Below are 15686 nucleotides of genomic sequence, written 5' to 3' on the forward strand. Positions count from 1 at the left end.
TATAACTTAATAATTGTTTCTGGCTGATGTGAGATTGCACTTTCAGTTTGCTTCTGTATTTATAAAATAAAATAAAAAAGTTGAATTATGGTTTTGTTTGGAATAATTACTTGAGAATAATAATTATGATTGGGATCCAAAATAATACCTAACCTTATCCTAATCACCGTAAAAACCTAATAACCGGCTTTTACTTTAAAAAGAAAAAACCGGTTATAACCGCGACAAAAAACAACCGGTAAAACCGGTTATTGCAAAGTAAAAAACCGGTTTTTGTTTAAATTGGTAGGTTTTCCCATCCCCAGTCTTTAACCCTAGAAGGGCCAAAAGGAGTTAAAACGTATCTACAACAGTGCAATACATCCGATTTTCTAAATACCTTTTTTCCTAAAATTCTCAAATATTTAGTAGTTGTCGGTGTACTACTACCTGTTGTTGTACTACCGCCCTAATAAATGCCATAATGAGCATTTCTATTTAATTTCCTAATACTTTTATTTAATAATAGGAAATAAAATTTATTAGGAAATTAAAGTATTAGGAAATAAAATTTATTTCCTAATACTTTTATAGAAACTTGAGAGTGGACTATAAATAACTCCTCTTGAATACCTTCAACACCATCCCAAAATAGAAAGAGACGATACCATTCATGTTGCAAATTAGCAAAATCTAAAGGAAAAAAGACCAATAAATGAACAAAAACAACTAGAGTTTGTTCAAAATGCCAGAAGTATGTATGAGGTAAGCACAGAAAGAAGTCAAATGTTTCGATATCCTACGATGATGCCAATTCCACTAAAGCCAAAGACTCCGGTTAAATTACAAATTCTTATCTTTAAACTGTTCCATTAACGTCTACGAAAATTTTGTTATTTATTTGTAAAAGTGTTATTTAACACTAGAAGCGCGGCCGTTCCAATTTTGACCCATTTCAAAATTTATCTTTGTGCATTAAATATTCTATACTGGCTAGAGCCTTAGTATAGATTTTTATGACATTTTGTGAATTATCGGGTACATTGCATACACGAAAGTATATGTCTACTGTGATAACTAATCTTTTGTTTTTTACGAATTTACCTTAAAGCGCGGATGGGTCACGTTTGACCCAACTATTTGTATCGAAATATAGGTGTAGGTGTACTAGGAGTTTATTGCCTCAAAACCCGATAAATATGGTCAAAAATGCTAAATGGCCATGGACAAAGACACAAACTACATTGTCAACGAGTTTCCGTATTTAGATAAAGGCAAAGCGAGACCAAATAACGAGCGCCTCGGTGATTATGTGGTAAAAAAACGAAACCACATTAAAAACAGGAAAAAATGTTACGTGTGACAATTTTTTCACGTCACTATCACTGGCTGTGTGAAGTACGCGAAAAAAATTTGTTAATACTTCTAAATCTGATTGTCTGTTTATCAGGCCAAAAGCAACAAAAATGTGGTCATGCTTAGTACAATGCACTCAGATGTACAAATTGCATCCAATGTGAAAAAGAAACCTGAAACTATTGAAATTTATAATGAGACCACATATGGTGTTGCTGTAGTGGATCAAATAGCACGCAAGTTTCAGTAAAGGCATCGTCTAGGCGTTGGCCACTTTACACGTTTTACAATTTACTGGACTTAGCCGGAATAAATGTCTGGATCTTATATAAATCCTTAAATAAATCCCAAATAAGTTGCAAAAATTATATTCTGAAGCTAGGAGGAGAAGTATCAGAAAGATACGCAGGGCCTAGAGCTGCTATCAAACAAGCTGCCATCCCAGATGAAATTGACGAAGTAAAAAAAACCAACACAATTAGTCCAAGTAATGAAGCTTAAAATAGGACAAAACCTCGCAATTTTTACAGAATGGATCGATTTGATTGAAAATTGAAGAATAAGTAGTGGATAGTCCAAGGATCAAAATCTATATCATGCCGAAAGGCCTTTTACCATGGGGGTGGTTGCCACCCCATCTCGGGGTGAAAATTTTTTAATATAATTTAATCGCAAAAGTTGACTAAAACGTTCATTCTAAACAAAAACCGTTTTAAACATTTTTTTGATAAAATTGATAGTTTTCGATTTATTCGCTTTCGAAAGTGTTAGTTTTTTATCGAAAAAATCAATGTTTTTAATAAGTTTTCTGCTAATAACTTCAAAAGTTTTTGTTTTATCTAAACAACTTTACTTAACAAAAATGTACCTTTTGAAAAAATAAACAAAACCGTTTTTTTTAATTTTCTTTAAGACCAATAGTAATCGAACTATACTTTATTATATGTTGGCTCTTCTTCATCAAATGCTAAATATGGTAGTTTGAAAGTCAAAATACGGGAAAACTATGCATTTTTCAACGACAACTTGTTTAAACTAATTTAAAGTACTTAAAAATATCTATCTCCAGAAATAAAAAAAGAGTCTCTAGCTCAAAAATTAAGTGACTTATAATGAAAAGAATGTCAGTCCCTATTTTTTTTTTCAGCGAAAAAGTGATCGGAAGCAACCCCAATCAGCACCCTAATTAAAATTAGTCATTGACCTTATTTGTTCTTTTTTATTTATATATTATTAATAGGTTCTAGAAGTTTGACGGGCTTAGAATAATTAGTTTTTAAAAAAATGGAGTTAAAACGAATAACGAATTGTTGTAGTTTGGAATAAAATTGCCTTCTCTTCAGAATACCAAGATTAGCATCAGGGATACAAAAAAATGTTTAAATTTGAATTTGTAGCTAATTTAATTCCTAAGAACCAGGTTTGCAAACATTTTTTGCAAGGTAAAAATTGAGTGAGCTATTGACAATTAAAACTTGTAATAACATGAAAAAACCACCTTTACCAACCGTTTCAAGGTCACCTCTTCTTGCGACTGAGAGTTTTAAAAAGATTTAATATTAATTAGCTTAAAGATCTTATAAAAACCTACAAAATAATTTTTGAACCAACTTTCTAGGATAAAAAATATAAAAGTTACGGTTAAAAAATCAATATATTTTATTTAAAAAAAAACAGAAATTCAATTGGAAGCATAATAATGTAAGTTAGCGGTGTTTTTGGTCATTGGCCTTAATGATTCTTATTTATTTATGTAATATTAATAGATTCTAGAGGTTTGACGGGCTTAGACAGATTAGTTTTAAAAAAACTGGAGTTAAAATCGAATAACGAATTTTTGTAGTTTGGTAAAAAATGCCATTTTCTTCAGAATAGAAAGATTAACATCAGAGATACGAAAAAATGTTTCTCTATAAAAGTGTAGATTATTTAATTTCTAAGAATCTGGTTTAAAAAAAGTTTTTATGTAGCAAAAATTGAGTGAATCATAATGAGTATATCGAAAAACGTTGATTATTCTATACAAAACTATTGTAGACTAAATAGACTAAAAACACTAAATTGTGTACAACATTTTTTGCTTAGAATGAATATTTTTATCAACTTTTTCGGTCAAAACATAATAAAAAATTTCCACCCCGAAATGGGGTGGCAACCACCCCCATGGTATAACCGCTTTTCGGCATCATATAAATTTTGATCCATGGACTATCCACTACTTATTCTAAAATTTTCAGGCAAATCGATCCATTCTGTAAAAATTACGAGGTGAAAAGCTTCGGTTCCTGGCCTAAATCATTTGTAAAATGACACGCGTGTAAAAAATACAGTCTGTAAAAATTGCACTTCCACGCAATATTTTGTATGTTCATTATGTTAGTATAAGAGCTGTGAGACATTTTTGAGTAGGTATTTTAGGCAACCTGAAAATTTTTCAGGTGACTCTTACATGATAGCCTAATACAAAAATGCCGGTCTGGCTGGAGGGTAGCGGTTATTTTCCCCAAAAAATCCCCCCCAAAGTTAAAAAAGGGTAAAAATTGTTATTACAAAAAATATCATTGACGTGACTTTAAAGTAAATTTAAATATTCAAATATAAAGAAAATAAACAGGCCAGGCGATTTGAGGGCGATTTTAACTCTGCAAGGTACTTGCATGGGCGCCCCAGGATTATTTTCAGGGGATGCATCTGAACTTCAGAAGATTTCATCTGAATCTGTACATACTATTAACGAGTATAAAATATACAGCTATACATGCAAAGTTATGTACATTCCTTCCGGACAGGGAAGTACAATTATTATTTTGACAAGGTATTTTTTTATATTAAAAATAAATATTCTAAAAAGACAGGTTTTTTTTGGTGAAATTTTCCAACTGCCATGTGATCGAACAAATTACGCGTGCATATAAATGAAAAGCGCTATAGGTAAACAGGAGTGTGAGAAAGAGCGTATACCGATAAGCTGTTTGCGTCCTCTGTTGTACCTGGGCGAGTCCGTTCGCTCGAGAAAAATCACGTGACCTGGCGATCCCATGTTGTTGTGCCTCGAAACGTCAAAGTAATTATTATATATTATAGTTTTTTAAGTAACTTTTTCTTAATTAAAGGAAAATAATACGTACTATACAATAGATTTTGCAAATATGATAGAAAAAGACAGATTTATTATTATAAAGATATAGGTAGAAAAGTATAAAAGTATAAACTAAATTAATTCTGTGTCCAAATCTTGTACTTCTTCTTCAAACTCCTCATTAGTTGAGTTGCTACGTATTCTCTGTCCTTTTATACGGAGTCGAAGCCTGGACAATCACGGTCGCATCTGAAGATAGACTTGCCATTGTTGAGATGTGGTGTTATCGAATAATGTAAAAAATATCATGGACGCAACACGTAACAAACACGGAAATATTAAGGGGGGGGTATGATTTGAAATCAACATACCAAGCACATTTTTGTGATTTTTTTCGAAGCTATGGTAGAATTATTTTATTTTTAAATTAAATAAACATATTAAGAACAATTCAAAGAATATTTAAGAAAAAATTCAATCCAAAATATTGAAAAATAAGCCATTGGAGACAAATTTTCGCAGGCAGCTCAAAAAAAATTAATTTTGCGGTGGACATCAGAACTCATCACTGGATCATACGAAACAAAAAATTCAAAAATATTTAATTAGCTTATGAGTTTCACGAGGTAACAACGTCGAGTATTTTTATACTCAGAAGTCAAAAATACTAAATTTTTGATAAAAATTTTGTGAAAACAAACAGATTTAATATTGTTGAACAAAAAATAAGCACAAAACGAAAAATATCTCGACGTTGTTACCTCACGAAATGTCTAAAGAAAATCTATGCAAAATTTCAGGTAGATCGGTCAAGTAGTTTTTCAGTTACAATGTCCACCGCATTTGAAAAAGCAGTTTTGAGAAAAATGCGTTTTAAGTTTTGACAACTGCATCTTCATCTTCTGATTTGTCTGCCAAATCGTAAAGTGATGAACATTGGAATATGTTTTTTGAATTACAAAAGAGTAGGCGAACACTTGTTTAACGTTTCTCACTACGCTCAAGCGTGCTGGCGCGAAGCCGCGGCAACGCGAGTCGAAGGTAGGGATATTCAACACCCTCTGTCTCTGGTAATTTTACTCCGATTATTTTGAAAATTTCAGAGAGTATTGTTGAAAGTATGCACTTTTATTTGAAATAATAAAAAAAATTAATATTTCAAACCATACCCCCCCCACCCTTACGAGAGATAAAAAAGGCAAAACAAAGACTTAACACTATGAAGGAAAGAAAAATGAGTTACTTTGGTCACATACTAAGAAATAAAAACGTGGTATAATTTATAATATAAGGAAAAGTATTAAGTATTAGTTATATAAGTAAGAATACGTAGCAACTCAATTAATTAATCACTAATTAATTTTTAATTAATTCTAAATACATATTTACAACTATTTACAGATCAGGTAGAAGAGGAATCTGAGTCTCGAGGGGAGTCTGACGAAGAAGAAGAGAATGAATATTTATTTTGACTCATTTTTCTTTCCTTTATAGTGTTAAGTATTTCTTTTGCCTTTTTCATCTTTCTTAATGTTTCCGTGTTTGTTACGTGTTGTGTTCATGATATTTTTTACATTATTCAATAACAGCACATCTCAACAATGGCAAGTCTTTCTTCAGATGCGCCCGTGATTGTCCAGGCTTCGACTCCGTATAAAAGGACAGAGAATACGTAGTAATTCAATTAAACTATCGCTAATTAATTTTTAATTAATTCTAAACCCATATTAAAACTATTTACAGATCATGTAGAAGAGGAATCTGAGTCTCGAGGGGAGTCTGACGAAGAAGAAGACAGTGAATATTTAAGCTCAAATGAGGAGTTTGAAGAAGAAGTACAAGATTCGGACACAGAATTAATTTAGTTTATACTTTTATACTTTTCTACCTATATATTTATAATAATAAATCTGTTTTTTTCTATCATATTTGCAAAATCTATTGCATAGTACGTATTATTTTCCTTTAATTAAGAAAAAGTTACTTAAAAAACTATAATATATAATAATAACTCTAACGTTTCGAGGCACAACAACATGGGATCGCCAGGTCACGTGATTTTTCTCGAGCGAACGTACTCGCTCAGGTACAACAGAGGACGCAAACAGCTATCGGTATACGCTCTGTCTCACACTGCTGCTTACGTATAGCGCTTTTCATTTATATGTACGCGTAATTTGTTTGATCACATGGCAGCTGGAAAATTTCACCAAAAAAAAACCTGTCTTTTTTAGAATATTTATTTTTAATATTAAAAAATACCCTGTCAAAATAATCATTGTACTTCCCTGTTCGGAAGGAATGTACATAGCTTTGCATGTATAGTTGTATATTTTATACTCGTTAATAGTATATACAGATTCAGATGAAATCTTCTGAAGTTCAGATGCATCCCCTGAAAATAATCCTGGGGCGCCCATGCAAGTATCTTGCAGAGTTAAAATCGCCCTCAAATCGCCTGGCCTGTTTATTTTCTTTATATTTGAATATTTAAATTTACTTTAAAGTCGCGTCAATGATGTTTTTTGTAATAAAAATTTTTACCCTTTTTTTAAAATTTAGGGGGGATTTTTGGGGAAAATAACCGCTACCCTCCAGCCAGACCGGCATTTTTGTATTAGGCTATCATGGAAGAGTCACCTGAAAAATTTTCAGGTTGCCTAAAATACCTACTCAAAAATGTCTCACAGCTCTTGGACCATGTAGGTAAGGACACTAACTGGTAATGTTTTATATTAGATCTCACTTTGTTTATTAGCATTATTTTTTATCAAATAAATATATGATATTATTTTTAAAGTTTCCTTTTACATTTTCGACATAGATCAATTGGGTCAAAAATGACCCGTTCGCGCTTATAGGACTGGCAGAAATGTCCGCGCTTGAACTGTTAAGAAGCACGTTTTTGATTAATTTATGGGTGGATATATATTGACCACCCTTGGTCCTCGCTTTTTCTAATAAAAAGTTGGTCATGCACTGGTAAAATGGAGATCCTAAGCTAAAGTCCCCCTCAATATATTTTCTGTGACATAACGCTTAAATTAATAAAATAAACAACCAATTTGTACTTTTTCAAACGACGTTATCATTAAAATGGTTGTGGTGTCCCGCTCCCACGCCGGCTAGACAGAGTGATTTCCCTTGCTGCAATTTTAAAAAATTTAAGTGTAGGAAAAATAGTGTAGGAAACAGGTTGAACCTCGCAAAATGGACACAAGTCCGGTTTTATTTATTTTCTGGTATGTCAAGGGGTGCTTATCGTGAGACTAAATTTTTCTTAGAAAAAATTCGCCCGGGAACCCCCTTTTTCGTCTCTTTAAATGGGGTAATTTGTGGTTTTTGCGAAATGTAGCCCTTCTTGTACGTTTTGCTAAAAATTTACTAAATAGAAAAATGAAGAGGACAATTTATTTCCGGACAGCATATGTCTATCACCCACCGTTTATAGGGGGGGGGGCGGCCCAAAGCTGAAAAGATTTTAAAAAAAGATGTTTTAAAAAAATATTTTGCCTAACTGTAATGGAAATCAAGAAGAAAGCCTGCGACAATTAATGACAAATAAGTGGTTAATTTTTTTGGTATAGGTTTAGTTTAAGGGCAATTGCCCATTTTTTAATTACAGGGTGTTACATTTTAAAAATCCCCTTTTTGAAGCGCTTATGCTAGAGTAAATAAACTTTCAGCGGTTATCCATGTACTGGTGTTATTTACAAATTTTTATAATACACCCCCATTTGTTCCCCATATATAACAGCGCTAACAGGCCTTATAGGCCTACGGCTATTTGTTCCCCATAACCACCCAAAAAAAAAGAAGAATTAATAACGAAAGTGATTTTCTTGGAATCCTTTACAAACCATGCCCTTTATTAAAATGCTTCATATATCATTTTGTGCATGTTCTTATGACCCATGCATGGACACCAAAAGCGATTTCCTGATCCAACTATTGTAGCCAAAAAAACGAGGGGTTAAAATTTTTTTTTGCTGTTTGACCCATATGGGCGTATGCTCCATCAATAGGGTTTTTCATAAGTATATATATGGTTATTGCAACATCACTGCGGAAACTACTCCTATCCTTGAAAATAAACTGCAGAAACCTATCCCTTGTTTTCTTCATGTACCATGTCCTTTCAGAACGTTGGTTACCATCATAGCTATCCCAATTTAATTCACTGCCACCCTAAATAGCATGCTTGTATCAACACCATACCAATCTCGCAAGTTCTTCAACCATGAGGTTCTTCTTCGTCCTGGACCGCGTTTGCCTGCTATTTTTCCTTGCATAATATTTTGTAGCAACCTACATTTGGGACCTCTCATTACATGTCCGAAGTACTCCAGCTTTCTCTGCTTGATGCTTTTTATGATCTCAGTAGTCTTGCTGAGACGTTCTAGTATTGTGGAGTTTCGAATCTTCTCCACCCAGGAAACTTTTAAAATTCTTCTATAGCACCACATTTCGAAAGCCTCAAGGCGATTTAGATCGATTTTATTCACAGTCCAGGACTCGACACCATAAAGTAAGACCGAGAACATGTAGCAGTGAAGTAGGCGGATCCTCAATGCCAATTTTAGGTCTCTGTTACATAACACCTTGGACATTCTTCTAAAAGCGGCTCTAGCCTGCTCTATCCTAGATCTAATTTCGCCGTAACTTTCTGCGTTACAATTTAGTTGCTGTCCAAGGTAAACGATTTTATCAACTTGCTCAAGTTTGGTATTATTTATATATAGACGGTTTTATATGCTGCTGTTTACTTATTACGAGTATTTTGGTTTTCCATATGTTCAGATCCAGACCTGCCTCCCTACAACTCTCAACGACACTATCAAGTAGTGTTTGCAAATCTTCTTCACTAGAAGCTAGGAGTACTGTATCGTCCGCATATCGCCAATTATTGATGACTTCACCGTTCACAAGTATTCCTTCTAGTTTTTTAGAAAGACCTTTCGTGAAAATTCTTTCGGAGTAAGCGTTAAAAAGCAGTGGTGACAAGAGGCCTCCCTGCCGTACTCCTCTTTTAATATTAAGAGCCTGTGATTCCACACCATCTACTAAAACTGATGTTGTTTGATTCCAATATAAATTTGCAATTATTTGAACATCTCTGCCGTCCAAGCCTATGTCTTTTAGAGCGCGTCGATCAATGTAGAGTGCTTAACACGATCAAATGCCTTTTTGAAGTCAATAAAACAACAGTATATGTCTACAGATATATCTCGATATCATTGAGCAGGTACGTTCATTCCAAACAATGCCTCTCTCGTTCCAAACCCGTTACGGAAACCAAACTGTGTGTCATCCAGGTATTCCTCGCATTTATTGTAGATACAACCATGTACCTTCAGAAAAATTTTCAATAAATGGTTTAACAAACTGATGGTTTTATAATCAGCACAGGTTTTTGCTGTTGTCTTCTTAGGTAGAGCAATAAACAGTGAATTAGACCAGCCATTAGGAAGTTGTCCGCTGGTATAAATGGTATTGAAAAACGAAGTTATAGCCTCTAAAACATCGCTATTATTTATAAGCTTGTATATTTTAGTTGAAATTTCATCAGGACATGTCGCTCTGCCATCTTTTGATGATTGTATGGCTTTTATTACCTCAGAGCGTGTTATTAGGGGTTCGTCGCAGTTAGTAATATCGGGTGGTGAACTACTCCTATCGTCTTCGAATAGGTTCGTAACGTAATTTTCCCATCCTTTGACTTTGTGCTCTACTTCAAATATTACTTTACCATGTTCATCTTGTAGCAATGCAGTTTGTTTCTTATTGAAGATACTAGCCGCCTCTTTCATTTTTTTATACATGTTAAACGTGTCATATTTGTTTTCAATTTCTTCAATATCTTGACACTGTTTGGCTAGATTCTGACTCTTGGCTTCTCGTATTTTACGTCGAATTTCTTTTTGTATGCTGTTATAAAGTGTTTCGTTGTTTTTCGCTAATCGCCGTTGTTCCATCAAATCCAATATGTCTTCTGTCATCCAAGCCTGCTTTTTTAGCTTTGACCTGCCTTGTAAATTTCTCACACATATTTCTTTTACTGTTGTTGCGATTTTATTTAAGCCCTCGTAGACCTTCTCACCGATATTTTCCCAAATTAAATTTTCGTTCAGTTGTCTTTGAACTGATTCCTTAACTTTCTCGTCTTGTAATATCCCTTGGCGAGCATGTTTTTAAGATTTCCTCATTACCTATGCATTTTTTTAAACAAAACTTATACATCATTAAAGACTACTATTTTCTATAAAAATAAGGTCTCATGCGTTTTTTTCGTATAAGCAACCGTTACGGCACAGTGACGCCGTAAATTTCTTTGGCGGGCTCCAGTTTTTGTTTTTTTTTTGTCACCTATTCATTTTATTAATAACGTACCTACCTACCTATGGAAAATAAAAGAAGACACTGTCTGATACAGATTGTGACCTATGCAAATTTTACTTTCTTTGCACCCTAAAGCCGCAGTGGCGGCCCAAAATCAATTTTTGATTATTATCTTTATTAATTTTCTTTTTTTTTTCCGGAGAATTAAAAAATATGGGAGTTCCGGAGAAAATATGGGGCTGCATTATATAAATTATTAAATAATACTTGCACATGAGTAATCGCTTAAAGTTTTTTTACTCTAGCATAAGCGGTTCAGATGGTATAAAAAGGGCTTTTTTTAATGTAACACTCTGTTTAAAAAATGGGTAACTGCTCTTAAATGAAAGCTGTACCAAAAAATCAGCCACTTATTTATGGTTAATTGACGCAGGGTTCCTTCAAAATATTTCTTTAAACATATTTTTTTAAATCTTGTCAACTTTGGGGCGCCACCCCCGCTAAACGGAGGGTGAAGACATATTATGCTGTATGGAAATAAATAGTAGGAAATATAGTCCTCTTCATATTACTGTTAAATAAATTTTTTGCAAAACGTATAGGAAGGGCTACGTTTCGCAAAAACCACAAATTACCCCCTTTAACGGGATGAAAAAGAGGGTTCAGGGGCGAAATTTTTTAAGAAAAAGTTAGTTTCATAATAAGCACCCCTTGATATACCAAAAAACAAAAATAAAACCGGACTTTAGTTTAGGTGTCCATTTTGCGAGGTTCAACCTCTGCTTCCTACACTAATAGTAGTCTTTGGGTTCTTTGTAGATGGGAGGCTTTTGTCGAAAAAGGTCGGTTTCGTGTCCACAAGCTGAAACTTGTTTTACTCGATAGATTATAATGCCAATATGCATAAAATACGTATTTTTTGGAGAAAAAAAGTGATCTTTTGAATTTGCTAAAAAAATATTTAAACAATGTCCAAAATTTTCGCCCGACGCCCTTCTGACTTTTTTAAAGGGGACATTTTTGGACAGGAATCCGCAAAGAAACAGAATCAGAAATTTTTTCATATTGGAGAGGATGAAAAACAGAACGATAGAAAGAGAAGAAAATATAACAGAGCTACTACAAAATTAAAACAGACATTATCGAACAGTAAAAATGAAATCATTAAGAATTACTTAAAATCTCTATGTAAATACAACGAACTACGCACTATGAACGGCTACAAAAAAGCTTAAACAACCTTAACAATTTATGTAGCTGCTGAATAAATCGATCTGTTTCATTCTTATGTTTTTGGCATTCAAAAAAAATATGATCTAAATCACCATTTTTATCACAATTTGGACACCGATCATTTTCGAGAAGACGAATTTTATGCAGGTGTGTGGGATAACAGCGTGACCAAAACGAAGACGTGTTATAGTCGTTGTGATGTATTTTATTAAATAATTATATGGCTGGAACCACGTTCTATTCGGTAACATCTTTTGTATACTACAAACAGTATCTAGAAGGGTTGGCATAAGTATGATGTGACCAACATTCATTCCAAATTAGTTGGGCAACATACTAAAAAGTTTGTTACCCAACTTTTTTAAATAAACATGAATAACGAAATCTGACGACAAATTGTTTAAAAATTAACAACTTTGCTTTTAATTTGTTTAAACATCTCGAATAAATCTCGTTGTTATCTAAATTCTTCAAAAAGGACACAGTAAAATTTTTAAAAGGAAATATTTACAGTGATCAAATATACAGCTAGGTAAATATGAAAAATCATCAAAATTTATTTTTCGCATTTTTGCCTAAAATTTGATTTTTAAACATGTTCCAACAATTTTAGATAAAAATATATTTCATAATGGGATTCAGCAACCTCGAAAATACAAAGATGACCAACATTTGCCATTCACCTATCATGGTCGCTTTTTCGTTTTCAAGCCTCAAATTAGGTTTGTACCGCTCGCCTATAATCCTCTAACAGCCTTCAAAAGCCTGGTAATTCGTTTTGGGGAAGGAAAAAAAATGTTTATAATGTTACGTGCTCTTGTTCTTACAGTAGTTGTTCTTATAGTCTTAGGAACTGACTAGCGTTTTTTCCAGTGTCTTACACTATTTTTTCAATGTACAATAATCTGTTGTTCGCTGAAATATCGTCATCGTCCCTATCAGAAATATCTTGTTCAGTTTCTTTTTATTCTTGGTGCCGAGACCGCTTGTCGATCGTTGGCTCTCATGTTGCCCCGCATATTAACAATTATTGTCTTATTTACAGCCGCACGAAATAGTTCAGTGCTAGTTTTCCCAAACCATTGGCGTAGTTTTTAAGCCAAGAAGTTGTGCGGCGGCCCACACTTCTGTTTCCAATTATTTTACCTTGCATGACACGGTGAAGTATGTCATATTGGTCTGGGTGACGCATTATGTGACCAAAATATTCCAATATACGCCTTTTAACCGTGTTCACTAATTCACAACTTTTGTTCAAACGTTGAAAAACCCTTTCGTTTGTGACTCTTTCTACCCAAATGATCTTCAGAATACGGCGGTACATCCACATGTCGAATGCTTCTAGGTTTTTAAAGGCGATTCTGTCAGGGTTCATGTGTCACCCCCGCAAAGTAGTACTGGGAATATATAACATCGAACCATTCTTATACGAAGTTCCAAATTGTTCAGATTCACTTCCTTCCAATTCTACTTCCTTTTGATCAGATTGTCTGTCAGAATGACTGTCAGTCATTATATCTTTCCCCAATTTTTAAACTCTTCTCGGTTCTTTCGTACCTAAGTGATGTCTGCTGTAATAATGTATAAACAATAGTCCGTTCTTTAACGTTAAAAATTGCAAAACCTCTAAATTTTAAAGAACCGCTTGGATTGACATGAAATTTGGCAGACACATAGCTAATAAGTCAAAGAAAAAAGTGATACTGTGCCGATATGTGCTTTTGTCCTGGGGGTGGTTTTCACCCCCTCTTGGGGGTGAAAAAGTATTCGTCCAAAGAAAGTCAGGAAATGGATAAACTGGCTAATTTTAAGTAACTTTTGTTCCATAGAGTTTTTTCACTAAGTCAATACTTTTCGAGTTATTTGGCAGTGAATATGTTCATTTTTTCAACAAAATAACCACGCTTTTAGATTGTTTTTCGCAAATAACTCAAATAGTAAGTATTTTGTCGAAAAAACATTCTTAATAAAAATATAGCCTGTAAAAATTTTTAAAAAATGGTGTATACATCACGCCTCTACACCTAGTAGAAGCAAAGATATAGCTAATGAAAAATAGGTTCATATTCGTCAAATTCCAAATGGAATATTTTAACGTGAAATAACCAAAAATGAAGCACATTTCGGGGAAAACTTATTACAACTTATTTAAAGTGTTTAAAAAAAGCTTCATTTTTGTTTTATAAAAAAAACTTCTAGCATCAAAATTAAACAAGTTACGCTCAAAATAAAGTTACTCCCTTTTGGTTTTGGTAAAAAAATCGAGAAAATCACCCCCTAATTAGTATCTTAAATAAACTTAATCGTTACGACTTCACAAGTTTCTTGACTCGTGTATATATTGTTTATATGATCTGTAAGTTTCATAGGTTCAAAGTCCTTATTATTGAAACGGCTGTAGTTAAAAAGGGTTGAACGAGTCACTGATCACGAATGTATGCAAATTTAGAAACACCAAATCTTAATCAATTTTTGTCTGATAGAAAAACAAAAAAATACATGATATTCAGAAAAGCAAATCTGACTTTTTTTGTTTTTCGAGATTTTTGGTATCTCTAACAATTTTTAAGTTATTTAAAAAAAAAGCATATTTTTCAAAATTTAAATTTTTAAAAATTTTACTTTGAAACCAAATTTTTTCAAAAATAAGCACTTTGAATCAATGAAACTTACAGATAAACACAACATAAGTAAAATAATTTGTGGAGCGGTAACGATTAATTTCATTTAAGTTGCTAATTAGGGGTTGGTCTTCCCGATTTTTTTTGCAAAAACAAAAGGGACCAACTTTATTTTGAACGTAACTTGCTTAAATTTAATGGTAGAAACTTTTTTTGTAAAAACAGAAATAAAGCTTTTTTAAACACTTTAAAAAAGTTATTATAGGTTTTCCCCAAAAATTGCTTAATTTTTTGGATATTTCACGTCGAAATATTCTATTTGAAATTTGGTGAATATGGATCTATTTTTCATTGGCTATAACTCTGGTTCTACGAGATCCAGAGACCTAACGCGTACACCATTTTTTTTACTTTTTTATAAGTTATATTTTTGCTAAGAACGTTTTTTTCGACAAAATACTTACTTTTTGAGTTATTTGCGAAAAATCGTCTAAAAATGTGGTTATTTTGTTGAAAAATTAACATATTCACTCGCAAATGACTCGAAAAGTGTTGACTTGGCGAAAAAGCTCTATAGAACAAAAGTTACTTAAAATTAGTCAGTTTACTCATTTCCGGACTTATTTTGGACATATATTTTTTCACCCCCAAGAGGGGGTGAAAGTCAACCCCAGGGCAAAAGCACACATCGGCACAATATCACTTTTTTTCTTTGATATGTAAGCTATGCGCATGCCAAATTTCATGTCAATCCAAGCGGTTCTTTAAAATTTAGAGCAAAAACCGTGAAAGAATGGACTAATATATTAGGTAAAAACAATTGTATCCAATAATAAACATCTTTATAAATAAACTATGGACGTCAAAAAATAATAGTACACTAGTAGTCATCTTGGTATCACGGACCGTTTTTTTAACTCTTTATGGGCGCTCGTAAACACAGCCACTTGTGGTCGCCACTGGTGGCTGCTACAAGCTGCTGACTGAGGTTTGTATGTATATATTTTAAATGGACTCGTCGCACACACTGCGTTCCCGGAAATCTTCGAGCGACAAGCTATGGCGGTGGCCGGTTCTCG

This window comes from Diabrotica virgifera, chromosome 2, assembly GCF_917563875.1.
Source record: "Diabrotica virgifera virgifera chromosome 2, PGI_DIABVI_V3a".
Taxonomy (NCBI): domain Eukaryota; kingdom Metazoa; phylum Arthropoda; class Insecta; order Coleoptera; family Chrysomelidae; genus Diabrotica; species Diabrotica virgifera.